Below are 14,678 nucleotides of genomic sequence, written 5' to 3' on the forward strand. Positions count from 1 at the left end.
TGTGGGGAGGGAGCAGGGTATATGGGAATTCTCTATACTTTTCCAATCAATTTTTCTGTAAACCTGAAGCTGCCCTACAAATAAAGTCTATAAGTTAAAATGAAAAGTAATTGGAAGGTAGATCCCTTCCCTTACGTGAAGTTTAAATGTCAGAAGATTTACTCTTATTAGGAAGTGTTAGTGTTTTAAATTCGCACCAGTGCTACTCATTATGATTATGGTAAGTTATGGGCTCTGTGTTTCCCATCCCAATAGCATGATGAAATATATTAATTAAAAACTGCATTTGAGAAGTAATTTTGAGAAATTTAAATAGTTTTCTTTTCCTTAGGGCTTCTCAGCACCTTTAATTTATTAATGTAATATAGAAAACACCCTGTCACTTGGCAACAGTAATGCCATCTTAAACCAAAACCAAGATGACTTGGTTTGGCTACTGGATAGTAGCCAATGATGACTGATGTTTGGCTACTGGATACTGTCTTCCTGAAGCAAGGTCAAGAAACAATGCCTATAGCATAGAAAAATCCCTCATAAAAACGTTTATCTAACTTCCCCAGTGGTCACAAGAGAGTCTGAGACAGGACTAGCTGCACATGTTTCACCAAACAAAAACAAAGACAAAACAAAACAGCAACAACAACAAGAAGAAAAAATTACTATATAAGAATACTTTCTCACGTGAGGGTATGGGGATTAAATGTTTCTTTCTGAGAAACTGGATTTATTAGCCTTTTTCTTTGGCCTCTCAGCTTCCTTGGCCTTTGAGGGTGGGTTTCCATAGACTGTAGTACATGTAATAAAACATGGCTTTCCAAGGGGCAGCTATTGTATGCAGCATTTCTGAAACTTTTAAACTGTAGAATAGTTTTTGCAAAGAGCCAGTGTTCCCCAAGTAGAATATACTTGGGGAAATCTTATATTCTAATAGTATCATGAAAGATACATGACTGACTCTCTGAGAGAAGGCATTCTGTGAAATGATAGGAACATGGTACTCAAAGAGTAAACGTGGACCCTCCACCATCCCCTCATATTCCATCCGTCAACATGTTCTATTGATTTAGGTTCCATAATTTTCCTTGCTTTTTATCAAACCCTTTGCATCCCCTTGCTACCACCCTAATTCATGGCATAATAATCAATTGTTGAAAGTATAGCTAGGTGACACTTCTTTAATGACATCAGTCTTTTAAGAAACTCATGACTTCTTTCTTTTGCAGCTCATTCTTTCACAGTTGCTATCTCTCAACTTCCATCTGAGAGGTCAAGTCTATTCTAGATTATGGGAAAGGGTGGCCAGCTTCCCCAGTTTGCCTGGGATTTAGAGATTTCCTATGATGTAGGACTTTAAGTGTTAGAACATGAGAAGCGCCTGCTAGAACCTGAGAAGTACCTGGCAAATAGAGACAAGTTGGTCGCCCTACTCCGGGACCACTTTTGACAAGAGACCTTAGGGCATTAGTTGGTTTCACTGCTACCCCCTTAATCCACTTGAGAATTGGATTCAGAAAGTATTCTTCAGCACCTTCATTTCCTTCTGCATCTGAGTCCCAGCACTGAATTAGTCCCTGCAGCTGAACCCAGGAATCGGCTTACTGCCATGCTTTTCTGAAAACCTGTTTTTTAAGGGTCTGAATTCTCATCTGTTGATTGCTGTGTAAACCTCCATCAGTTGTCTGTCTCACCTCTGAGGGTTAGGTCTCTTAACATCCTGGTGACTCTGAGTCTGGCCTTTCCTATTGCTGGGGCTGCTTGGGTCTGAAAAATCAAGATTCAGGGTATGGGACTAGATATTCAGGTTTAGGAACCCTAATTTATTGGCTCATCATTTTTCCCAAAAGGAAATTTACTTAAAAATTTTTAATGGCAGTTTAATTTACATAGAGTGAAATGCACAGATCTTAAGAGTTACACTTTGAGGAGTTTTGATGAATGCATATACCCATATAACTCACATCTCTATCAAGATGTTGGACCTTCTCATCACTATAGGAATTTCCCTCTTGCTGTCAACATAGTCCTTGACTGTTTTCCTCCTCCTGTCACTGACAATCACAGCTCTGATTCCTATCTCCATAGAATAGTTTCGTCTGTTCTGAAACTTCATGTAGACAGATATATATAGTATATACTCTTTTCTGTCTTATTTCTCATTCAGCATGTTTTGAGATTCATCTATATTGTTGCATGTTTCAGTAGTTTATTCTGAAAATGTAATATTCTAAAGTTTGTATTAATAAGGTAAGAAAGATCTCCTTGATTGGAGAGCAAGAGATATTCCTAGACATCTTTAGTCCTACCTCAGACTACCCACGTACTGTTAAATAAATAGATTTGCATATAAAAGATACTAAATACAATTGCATGCTTTTGAAAATAAGGACTTACATTGACTTATTTATTTAAGACTCCTCCTTCAAAAACTCTTATGATTGATAGAATTGATAAGATTCGTTATGCACATGTACCCTAGAACTTAAAGTATAATAATAAAAAAATAAAAAAATAAAAAAAAATAAAAAAATAAAAAAAAAGAATTGGTAAGATTCAAGATACAAGTCAGACTTCTGTATTACATATGGTTTTATTTGAAAGCACTTTGAAAAAGAGTTTGAAGCAGTTTAAAGTGTTTTTAGACCTAAATACAAAGTTGAAATATGTAATATTGTAACAGAGGTTACCTGCTTTAATATTGTGTATATCACAACATAATAATAATATTTTAAATAAAAAGTTTTGATAACTGTAAAAAAGAATTGTAAACTGCAGATAATTATAATTAACCATAAATGTTTACTGATCACCTACCACGTATAAGATGATATGCTATACATGGAAAAGGAACTTTCAGGACAGTTAATGAGAAATAAAGAGGATTAAGTCACAGTCAAGTACAAGGTGTTTTGTTTTTTTTTTTTTTTTTTTTTTTTTTTTTTTTTGAGACAGAGTCTCACTCTGTTGCCCAGGCTGGAGTGCAATGGTGCAGTCTTGGTTCACTGCAACCTCCACCTCCCCAGTTCAAGCGATTCTCCTGTCTCACCCTCCCAGGTAGCTGGGACTACAGGCAAGCGCCACCACACCCAGCTAATTTTTGTATTTTTAGTAGAGACAAGGCTTCACCATGTTGGCCAGGCTGGTCTTGAACTCCTTACCTCAAGTGATCCACCCGCCTCGGCCTCCCAAAGTGCTGGGATTACAAGCCTGAGCCAGTGAGCCCGGCCAAGGTGAGATGTTACATATTCACGAAGTTGCAGTAATGCAAAATACAGTATGGTAAGTGCCAAATGAAAGTAAGTGGATACTTTTATGGGAGTTTATATGGTGAGTATGAATACGTATAAACACAGTGCCTGACAAACATAATAATCCCAATATGTATCTGTTCTTTTTTCTTTCTCTTTTCATTGAAAACATTTATTTGGTGGGGAGGGCTCTCAAACATATTGTGTTGGATTGAGAAATGGCAAGAGAGAAATATAGTAGAATTGTCTGATTGAGGATTGAGGGCCTTAAACAGTGTTTTTTTGTTTGTTTGTTTGTTTGTTTGTTTTCTGAGACAGGCTCTTGCTCTGTTGCCCAGGGTGGAGTGCAGTGGTGTGATCTTGGCTCATGGCAACCTCTGCCTCCCAGGTTCAAGCAATCCTTCCACCTCAGCCTCCCAGGTAGCTGGGATTACAAGCATGTGCCATCGCACTGGACTAATGTTTGTATTTTTAGTAGAGACAGGGTTTCAGCATGTTGGCCAGCTGGTCTGGAAATTTTGACTTCCAGCGATCCACCTGTCTTAGCCTCCCAAAGTGCTGAGATTACAGGTGTGAGCCACTGCACCTGACCAAGAGTTTTGGTTTTATCCAACTCGGAATAGGAACTATTCAGCTACTGATTTTTTTTTTAAAAACTAACTTGTATTGCATAATCAAATTTTAGAAAAGTAATTTTCCTGAAATGTATAGAATAGACTTAAAAGATTATTTGAATAACATAAATATAATTGAAATGAGTATGTTGAGAATTAAAACGCTGTTTAGTAAGATCCACACCAAAATATATGTGCAAGGTTGGAATCTATCACTCTTTGTAACTAATGCCAAGAATCAACATCTTTGGAAAATACTTCAAAAGCGTTTCAATGAACCTGGAGCAGTGGCTCGTGCCTGTAATCTCAGCACTTTGGGAGGTCAAGGTGGATGGATCACTTGAGCTCAGGAGTTTGAGACTACCCTGGGCAACATGGTGAAACCCCGTCTCTACCAAAAATACAAAAAAATTAGCTGGGCATGGTGACAAGCACCTATGGTCCCAGCTACTCAGGAGGCTAAGGTGGGAGAATCTCTTGAGCCTGGGAGGTTGAGGCTGCAGTGAACCGAGATTGCACCACTGCACTCCAGCCTGGGTGATAGAGTGAGATCCTGTCTCAAAAAAAAAAAAAAAAAAAAAGCCTAAAACAACAACAACAACAACAACAACCACCAATAAAAAAAAATAAAAAAAGAATTTCAAGCCTGGTGAGGTGGCTCACACCTCTCTGTAATCCTACCACTTTGGGAGGCCAAGGCGAGAGGATCACATGAGTTCAGGAATTCAAGATCAGCCTGAGCAACAGACTTAGACCTCATCTCTACTAAAAATAAAAAATTAGCCAGGTGGAGTGGCAGGCACCTGTAGTCGCAGCTACTCAGGAGGCTGAGGCAGGAGGACCCCTTGAGGCCAGGAGGTCAAAGGTGCAGTGAGCTGTGTTTGCACCACTGTACTCTAGCCTGGGCAACAGAGCGAGACCGTGTCTCAAAAAAAAAAAGAGTTTTAGCTAACCAAAATTTTAGTTAACTAAAATTTTAGTGAGACGGGAGAAATAAATTTTGAGATCTGTTGTACAGCAGAGTGACTATAGTCAATAATAATGTACTGTATATCTTAGAATAACTAAGAGAGTAAATTTCAAATGTCTCACCACAAAAATGATGTGAGGTGACAGTTATGTTAATTCATTTGATTTAATTACTCCACATTGTATACTTATATCAAAATATCACAACATACTCCATAAATATATACAATTATGATTGTCAATAAAAATAACATTAATAAAAATAAATAAATTTTCAAAAAGCTTAAAAAAAGAAACTAACACCTAATGGATGAAAATGATTGGTATTAACCTGTTCCTGGTTGCCATTCTTTTTAATTGCTGAGTAATATTCTATTAGGCAAATACAGTTGTCCCTCAGTACTCTCAGGGGGACTGGTTCCAGGAACAACCCCTCCATACCAAAAGCAGTGGATGTTCAAATCCCTTATATAAAATGGCATGGTGTGCCATCCTCCTATTATTTTAACTCATCTCTAAATTATTTATAATACCTAGTACAAAGTAAGTGTAATATAAGCAGTTGTTATAGTGTACTTCTATTTGTGTTTATTTATCTCTGTAGTTCTTTTTATTCTTTTTCCCCTAATATTTTTGATCTTCAGTTTTTGAATCTACAGATGTGGAACCCATGAACATGGAGGGCTGACTGTATATCGTAATTATCTGCTCTGTTGTTGATACATTTGGAGTTGTTCCTGCTTTTGCTTATTACAAGCAAAGCTTGGCATAAACATTTATGTCCAACTTTTTTTTTGGAGGACGTAGATTTCCATTGTCTTGGATGAATCCTTAGAAGTGTTGAGTCATATGTTAGGTGTAGGTTTATAATTATAAAAATTACCAAAATTTCCCAAGGTGATTTTAATATTTTGTAATCCTACCAATATATGTAGGAGAGTTCTGGTTTTCCATATCCTTGTCAATATTTGATGATGTTAGTCTTTTTAATTTTAGTCATTTTTGTGGGCATGAAATGGTATCTCATTTTGGATTTAATTTGTATATTTCTGCTGACTAATGATATATAATACTTTTTCATATGTTTATTGGCCATTTGTAAATTTTCCTTTCTCAAATGCCTGTCCAAGTCTTTTGCCCGTTAAACAAAGTTGTTTGTTCGTGTTTATTGTTGAATTGTAGGAGATGTTTTCTATAATCTAGGAATTGTGTGTATCAGAATATTTTCAGCTATCACGAGTATTCAGATATATGTATTATCTAGACTGTGGCTTGTCTATTCATTTTCTTAATGGTGACTTAGGATAAGTGGAAGCTTTTAATTTTGATGAAGTCTCTCTTTTTTTTTTTCTTTCTATTATGGTAAGAGCTTTGTGTATCCTAAGAAATTTTTGCCTACTGCAAGGTAAGAAAGCCATCTTTTAAAAAAGCTATATTATATTTTAATAGTGTCATATATTTTAGCTTTTATGTTGAGGTGTACAATTCATCTTGAATAAATATTTGTGTTTACAATATAAGATAAGAGATGGAGTTCATTTTTTCCTCATTGATGTTACATTACTGGGCATTGACTTTTAAAAAATTGTTTTATTTTATTTGTAATTTAGAATAATTGTTTATATTTATGGGTTACAATGTGATGTTTTGATACATGTATACATTGTAGTATGATCAAATCAGGCTCATTATCTGTCACCTCAAATATTTATCATTTCCTTGTAGTGAGAACACTTGAAACCCTCTCTTTTAGCTATTTCGAAATAGGCAACCTTATTATTAACTATAGTCACTGTGCTGTGCAATAGAACACCAGAGCTTAGTTCTCCTCTCTAACTGAAACTTTATACCTATTAACCAATGTCCCCCTTTTCCCCGTCCACCTTTCTGTCCTCCAGCCACTGGTAACCACCATTCTACTTTCTATTTTTACAAGTTTGTCCTTTTTAAAATTTCACATATAAGTGAGATTATATGGTATTCGTCTCGCTGTGCCTGGCTTATTTCACTTAGCATAATGTCCTCTAGGTTCATCTATGTTGTTGCAAATGACAGAATTTCCTGTTTTTATAGGGCTGAATAGTATTCCTGTGTGTGTGTGTGTGTGTGTGTGTGAGAGAGAGAGAGATACATAATATATATCCATTTATCTGTTGAAACACTTAAGTTGTTTCCATGACTATTAGAATAGTGCTGCAATAAAAATGGGAGTGCAGACATCTCTTCAACATACTGATTTAATTTCCGTGGGATTGGGGAATTGACTTTTGATAAGCAAACTTAGTATACAATACCTCAAAAGCCAGAATGCCAGTTATTTTGTGTTATAAATTGGCTATCAATTCGTATTTTTGCATGAGATAGTTATCTTGCAGGTAGGCCCTTTGAGAAGACTAGAAGGTAGTCTTGATTGATTCTTCTTGAAACTGAAATTAGAGTAAAGGGACATCCAAACTCTTATCCAATGAACTACAATGACATACAACTCACTCAAGCCTTTCTTTTTCTAAATTTTCTTCCCAAATAAAACAGCAGCAGCAACAACAAAGACAGCAAAACCTTATGCGTTTCTTACAGCTTTATGATGTGTTTCAGTGTCTACAGTGACTGCTGAGTTTGCATCTGTTGCATGTTATATCTTTCTGGTAACATATGGAAGAAGGTTCATATTCATATAAGGATGCTAGATCTAAAACATAATGTGGAATCATGTACAACTCAGTACTACTTGGTAGCAATAACCAGAAACCCACCTTCAAGGAGTGTAAGCAAAAAAGGAATTGAATTAGATTACATAATTTGACAAGTCCAAAGGCTGGAGTTGGTTAAAGCAAAATTTGTATTGAAAATTTTTCTTACATAAAAAAGGTAAAACAAATTTGGTAAACCTAATTTTTTTTATAGTGCAAGTAGTTAGCTGTTGTCATTCCAGGAAACTATTATTTGTGGATAGTAAAACTGTTTGGAGACTTTAAAAATACCCTATAACAGTTAAAGGCAGAGCAAATTACTTAAATAAAATTGCGATATTTACCCTAAATAGTAACAGTACAATTTGCATCAGTTCTCTAGGAAATTATCTGCAATTAAAAAAAAAAAGAACTGAAATTAATCAGTATTAATTTGATGTGTTAACTCAAATTAATCAGTATTTTCTTTGTACACTCAGATTGCAACCTAAGTATTAGTCTATTGAGTTTGGTTTAGTGGATATTTATTCAGGAATTTTACAAAAACAAGGAAACAGACAAGAGGAATAGTGCCGTGCAGATGACCTCGGGGTTCAGGCGACACTCAAATACCTCCTTCTCCTCTGTGTTTATTACCATCTCTTACTTGGTTGACGTTTAGACATATTGCAGGAGATAGTTGAAAAGCAGAGGTTAACTGCATTTCCAGTGGTGTTTTGCCCTGCTGGTATTTGTTCCTCGGTGCTGCTGTGCAAAGGGCCAGAGCTGCATCCAACGGATCTTTTCTTCAGGTTGTGCAGGCTGGCTGCCTTGATGTCGTAGTTGCTGATGTTGGCCGCCGACGAACCTTATTCCTTTACATTTGCCTGGTCCTCATTTAACCGGAAAACACAGTAGCTGTAGCTGCACATAGACTTTTCCTCTTTCTGTTTCCCCCTCATCCCCCTCCCTAGACTTCTCTGGGCTTTGACGTCATGTGTGCTCCTTTCAGTTGCCATAGCAACCCCATTCCCCAAGCCCTCTGTCCGTCTCCTCTGGTAGGTTCCACAATGGTACAGGCAGCATCACGCTGCACAATGGTTTCCAGGCAGTGAAAGAGGGTGATTCAGCAAGCCACTCTTCTTCTTTTTTCTTTAACCTCCCCTTCACTTTTTATTTTTATGGGGGTGGGTGGTGCCTGCTATATGCTTACCTTTTTCTTTTCTTTTTTCATTTTTACAAATTTCCTTTTTTGTCCTCACCCCTCAATTCCTAGGGGCTTGAGTGAGTTTAAGATTGGGTTTTCTTGGAAATCACCTGTCCGTCGTTAATTTTAAACAATCTCCCTATCTCCAAAGAATCTCTTCCATATTACAGTCTGGAATGTGGTTAATGAAAAACAAGTAGGGAGGATTTCTGGGGCAAACACTGCCGGATCAGGATCGTAGTTCTCAGGCACGGAATGGTAGGTGGCTCTTTGCTCGTTCTGGGTTCTAACCTGTTTTTGGAGGGTGGGGTAATGTCTGTTGATTGCTCTTGATGGGGCGGGAGAGGGAGTATGGAAGAGACGAGAGAGATGGGTGGAAAGCAGGTTAATCAAGTGAACTAGCTTTGAGGCAAGAAGCCACCAGCTTTTCCCTCTGTGCAGAACATCTCTTCCCAGACTTGGGCGTGTTGAAAGCTTTCTGTTTGGAGTGAGGGGTAGCAGAGGGAGGGAGGGAGCATTCTTATTGTGACCAGGGGTTTTTAGACCAATGCAGGGCTACAGAAGGGAAGGGAGAGAGAGAGAGAAGCGCGCACGCACACACACACACACACACACACACGCACACACACGCACACGGAGAGAGAGAGAGAAAAAGAAAAAAAAACACCAAACAGCTGTGCTTGTTAGAAGTGCTGACCTTAGTCCCATATCTGAAAAATGTGATGGGTTCCATAAAACATTAAAAATAATGTCTTTTAGTATGTATTTATGTCTACTTTTGTGAGAAGTATAACTTAAATATTTTAAGATGTATTTTACTAAGGAATAGTATTTATATATATAGTAGGTGTAAAACTATTGGCGTTACTCTTGCAGAGCAACTCCAGGCTAAATCTGAGCTGGGGAGAGGAACACAGAACAGGGGTCAGGTTAGAGATAAGAGGAAACATCGGCACTGCAGTCAAATAGGTAACGGGTCCCTTTAAGAAAGTGATCTCCTAGTCACAGCAGACAGCTTTCTTTTTTCATGGCAAGGTTCCCAGGTATTCTGTGCTGGGATACTGTGTCCCCTACAAATGTCAGAGCTCTTTTGAAAAAAAAAATCAGAAATAAGTATGGCAGTATATTTATTAGGATCTACGTGTTTGTGTCTTCAACAAAATAAATGTAATTTACTGGAAAATCTGTAAGTAAATCAGGCTACAGATATTACAAGAAAACTATCTATCCATGTATTTTTCTCACCCTCCCCCCACATTTAAATCTAGAGACCTAGTCTCTGCTTTTACTCCCTTAAACAGATAATTTCCCAATGTACTGCAATTTAGCCACAGAAAAAGAATGGCTTATCCCACAGCAGTAGGCTCTGAAGCCATCACAAGGTTGTTTACATGGGCTGCCTTTGGTGCAGAGCCTGACAGTGTTTGTACAGCAGCTCTGCCTGCTTCTGGCCATGTTGATGATAACTTTTATGAACAAACTGCAAGGAAGCAGGCTAAGTCATATGGGACAGGCCACAGTTCAGGTGGAAGGAAAATGAGTGTAAATGCACCAGGCATTGCCAGTACAACATCCGATATCTCCTTCTATCCCTAATCTGTTAGTTGTCAGACCCTGGAAGATCTCACAGAATGCTTATCAACATATTTAAAATGGTTGCAGTCAGGAACATTTCTCTCAGAGAAGCTTCTGTGAATTTTCTACTTTAGGTGAGCATATATGTTATGAATATATAACAAATAAATATATAAATATATCACAAGCTTCTGACTCCACTTCAGAACCATTAGATTTTAGGGGTTGGATGCTTTGGATGTAGCAGTTTGGCTGCCTCTGGTATGTATGCCCCTCTCTACCTTGATCACACTCTTAAAATTGACATAAAGTATTGGATTAGCTTATTTTATTATGTAGAGCAAGCTGGGTTTTCTCTCCCCTACAATGGGACTAGAAAATCAGATGACAAAGGTGGTGTGACCTTAAATATCAGAGAGTCTTCATGTTTCCTCATATGCATGTCATTCCTCTGCTGTTGCAAAGTGTCTTTAATTTGAGGGGCTCCTGTTCTTAAAAAATCCTCACAGTTTCAGTAAAAAGATTCTGGATAATGAGGCAGTAAGAAATTACATGTAGAGTGGGAAAATCAGCTGCCTCCAGCTTCCTTCCTGCTCGCCCCAGAACAGCATCTGCTGTTGAGAGGAGTGTGTTTGCCATGCTGGAAGGGGATGTTTATGAACAGATCCCAGAGGGGCTGAGTGTGTTTTTGCTGTCATTGTCTGGTATGTCTGCAGCTATTAGTATTTAATGGTCTCATAGTGCATGGTCTATATATTTTAAGGTTAGAATGAACTGAGAATTTGTCAATGCTATAAAATGTAAATATTTTAAATTTATAGGAAAATTAATAAGATTTTCCTTCTTAGTATATCCTACAGGAATATCATAAGCAAAACAAATTTGCCCAACCTAAGTAATCTAAAAAAAACCTCCCATGTTTAAAGGCATATATATATTTTTAAGGTTTTATTGTGGTTTCATGTAAATGAATCTGTTTCTTTGGATGTAAGCCTAGTTATAAATTCTTTTTATACTGATACTAAAAGCCAAAGACAAATTGGATGTTTACTTGTTTGTGAAATGTGGGGATAGATGTTCTCTCTTCATGCTCTAGTTCTGGCCTCAGGTCACATTTGTAGCCAAAGGACTTTCAGTGGAATTGTTGTGTTCACATCGAGTGATTGCTTGGTTTCTTATCAGAATAAAGGACTCGGAGCAAGAGAGACTGCCTTCAGTTAGAATGAGAAGCAAACACATTGTTGTCTTAAATTCTTTCTTCATTGCCCTTTCTATTTCCTCTTACAGTCTCTTTTAAGCTTTTGGTTGGACATTGCAACAATCATGCAGAAAGAGGCACGGAAGTGTCCAGTAGTGACAAGAATGGAGTACAATGCTCTATTTGCTGCAGGACTGCTGAGTGCCTTCCTCCTACCACACATGCATCTATTATTACACCTTCTTCTGAGGACCAAGGACTTGTGGAAAAAGTTGGGCCTGTAGACTAGTTGGGGAGACGCTTACTGGTAAAGAAGAGCAGAGTACATTTGCTTCTTTGGCATATTGGATGTATTTATTGCATTACATAAGTCTGAGATGAGACACTGTACTGCTGATTCAGATAAAAAGATCATGCTGCATATTGATTGTTTAAAAAATGTAACTTAGAATTCGAGCCCATCTTTTCACAAATTCACCTACACGTACGTGTTTGCGTGGCGAAATTGTAAGGTTTTGACTCAAGGTTTTTCAGTTTGAGTACATTTTATCCTCATGAGCCAGTCAAGGCAGAGAAGGGGAAAATACAAAAACTGTGTTTTAGGTACCTTTTGTTTTCTGTATTTAATAGCGTTTATTTCTTATTGTGAATCTTGGTAGAAACTCTTAAGAGGAGATATCAGGTAATATTGAAAATCACTAAATAGAAACATTTTAGGTTTAAAAAGTAGACCTCACACATATATTACTTCTAGTAAATGATTTTCTAGTTTATTTGATGTTTTGGATCCATAACAAGCCACTATGGCTTTCCTTACAGTTCTTATCTCTGGTGACTATGAGATGCAAAACCCTTGAGGCTTATGGAAATAATGCTCGTAGGAATGGAAATTAAAGTTTTCAGTGGAAAAAGAAATGAATACAGTCTCCTGAGAAGCATCCCTAACCACAGCTGCTCTAAAACCCTGCGTGGTGTGCAGGTTTAAGGCAAAGCTTCCCTATAGGGCAATCGGGCAGTTGCAGTGACCTACACAGTAATAAACAGGATTTTCACTACCTTGTGTTTGTACGTGTGTGTGTGTGTGTGTGTGTGTGTGTGTGTAAAGAAAAACAAAAACAAAAACAGCAGTGACTTTAAAGTTCTAGAAATTCATCTTAGTGACTTGTCTTCATAGAAATAAAACTGACTCCTGTTTGTCTGTGTTAACCTGCCTGGGTACCCTGTGTACTTTCTGAAAATGGATTGCTTAAAGCAATTGTCCTCTTCTTATACATTGGAAATAGGATCTGAAAGCACTGATACTGAAGTGAAGCTCTTAGGTTAGGTCTGTTTATTTGGCAATGTTTATTCGGTGTTTGTAGGTGGAAGCTCCATCACAGCACTTATATAAGATAGTAATTGCCTATTCTTGTATTACCTGTATTCTCTACTAAGGTTTAATCCCCATCAGGGACTGACCTTGTCTATTTGGCACACAATAGGGACACACCAAATATTCATTGAATGAATCTCTCTCATGTACTGAGTTCTCTGCTAAGTGCTATGGTAGAAAAAAATTGGGAAACTGTAACACAGTTTCTGCCATTTGGGAAGATGAGGCTAAATAACAATAAAGATGGTGTAAAATCGAGGGATCATATTAGTGTTTTGATAATGAGTGCAATAGAAATTCATAGGAGAAAGGGATTCACCTCCTCTGAAGTGGTGGTAGGTGACAATGGGGCCACACTGGGGTGTCGGGGTGAGGTCATGGGATAGTGAGAGGGTGGTAGTCCTAGGAGTAATTGTAAGCACCTGGGCAGGAAAGAGACTCTTAGTTGGGGTAAAGAAGAGGCCTATTTTGGGTATGATCACCATATTTTCCAATAAAATAGAAATAAAAACTTATGGTTTGACATTGGGTAGAATGTCACATATTCTGAAGAATCTTCTTTAATATAATGTTGGGAAGTAACAGGCTATAATGGTGAAAAAGTAGGTTTGTAACTAGAAGAACATAAATACAGGTCTCTTCAGACTAGCTCCAGCTTAGGTTTACTTTCTTTTGCATACTTCAGAGGTTTTCAAAATTCTCCTCCTTTATTGGTACCTATGTCACCATTGTTCCAATGAAATCTTTTATGAAAAGCAGAATAAGTAAATATATGTAACAGTGGAGCTGTCCCAGTTGATGATGAGTGGGGTGCCTTGTATTAGAAAACCAAATTCATATCACAAGACCAATTATATCAACTGAAATAAGAATTACTAATTTAGTTTATGCTCAGATATTAAAATAGTTGTTCTGGTATTATAACATCAAAGTTCTTGTGCTTGCAATAAATTATGAATGGAGATAACTATCTTGAGATGTTTTCTTTCCTCTGCCTGCACTCACCCACACAGTAACCAGTTGTCTTTGATGTCAGCTTTTTGGTTTTCTAAATACAGGTGAAATTCCCATTTAAATCTTAAAATCAAACTCGTCTGTTTTTCGGCTTTGTTTTCAGGCTAGTGTGAGAAACACCAACGGCAGGCCCATCTCAGATCTTCACTATGGCAACTCATACAAGAAGCTGTTGAATTAGACCCGTTTCCTATAGATGAGAACCCATACAAGCTGTGGTGAGTTGCCAATTTAAAAATATTCCTTAGTATGAAAACTGTGATCTATATAGCCAATTTAAATATTGCATATGGTTTGGTATATGGATCTGGAGAAATACTGCTCCAAATAATTTCAACTACAGAAGTGAAAATCAATAGAACAGAAGTTTAATAGTTGGTGTGGTACTACTAGCACCACATACAGTAGTGAAAATTCTTGAGGTGCATGAGTGCAGCATATAACACTGTAATACTACCACCATGGATGATACCTGCAATTAACATTTTCATGTGGCAGAGTAACAGCTGGGTACCATTATTTTTAAGTGACTTTTATTACTTGCAACATTGTACTATATTTTACAGATTCATCTCCTTTAGTAGAAAAATTGGTTCTGAGCTAAATTATGGTTTTCAGTTTCTTTCAGGAAAACACACACACACACAGACGCACAGACACACACACCGTTTAGCTCTTCTGAAATACGAGAAGAGAAATCACAGTTTTATAAAACTCAATTCATGGGCATTTTAACCTACAAATCCTTTTGCTTAACAAAACAATATTAAAAATAGATCCAGTTGCTCTGCCTAGTTGGAATGACTTTAAAAACT

General features: G+C 37.3%; 1 protein-coding gene across 9 annotated transcripts in view; it reads left to right on the forward strand.

Moving 5' to 3' along the window:
• Positions 1–14,678, forward strand: part of MAPK10 (mitogen-activated protein kinase 10) — a 445,883-nt gene that overhangs the window by 92,469 nt on the left and 338,736 nt on the right. For 6 of the 9 annotated variants that reach the window (XM_050790479.1, XM_050790481.1, XM_050790474.1 and 3 more), the window contains exons 1-2: positions 8,400–8,962; positions 13,967–14,081. The gene's annotated coding sequence lies outside the window, so the exon portion shown is untranslated. Of the gene's footprint in view, positions 1–8,399; positions 8,963–10,494; positions 10,541–10,730; positions 10,984–13,966; positions 14,082–14,678 lie in introns of those variants that run through there. The other 3 variants (XM_050790478.1, XM_050790477.1, XM_050790476.1) reach the window with 3 other exon arrangements.

This window comes from Macaca thibetana, chromosome 5 (assembly GCF_024542745.1).
Source record: "Macaca thibetana thibetana isolate TM-01 chromosome 5, ASM2454274v1, whole genome shotgun sequence".
NCBI classification, from domain to species: domain Eukaryota; kingdom Metazoa; phylum Chordata; class Mammalia; order Primates; family Cercopithecidae; genus Macaca; species Macaca thibetana.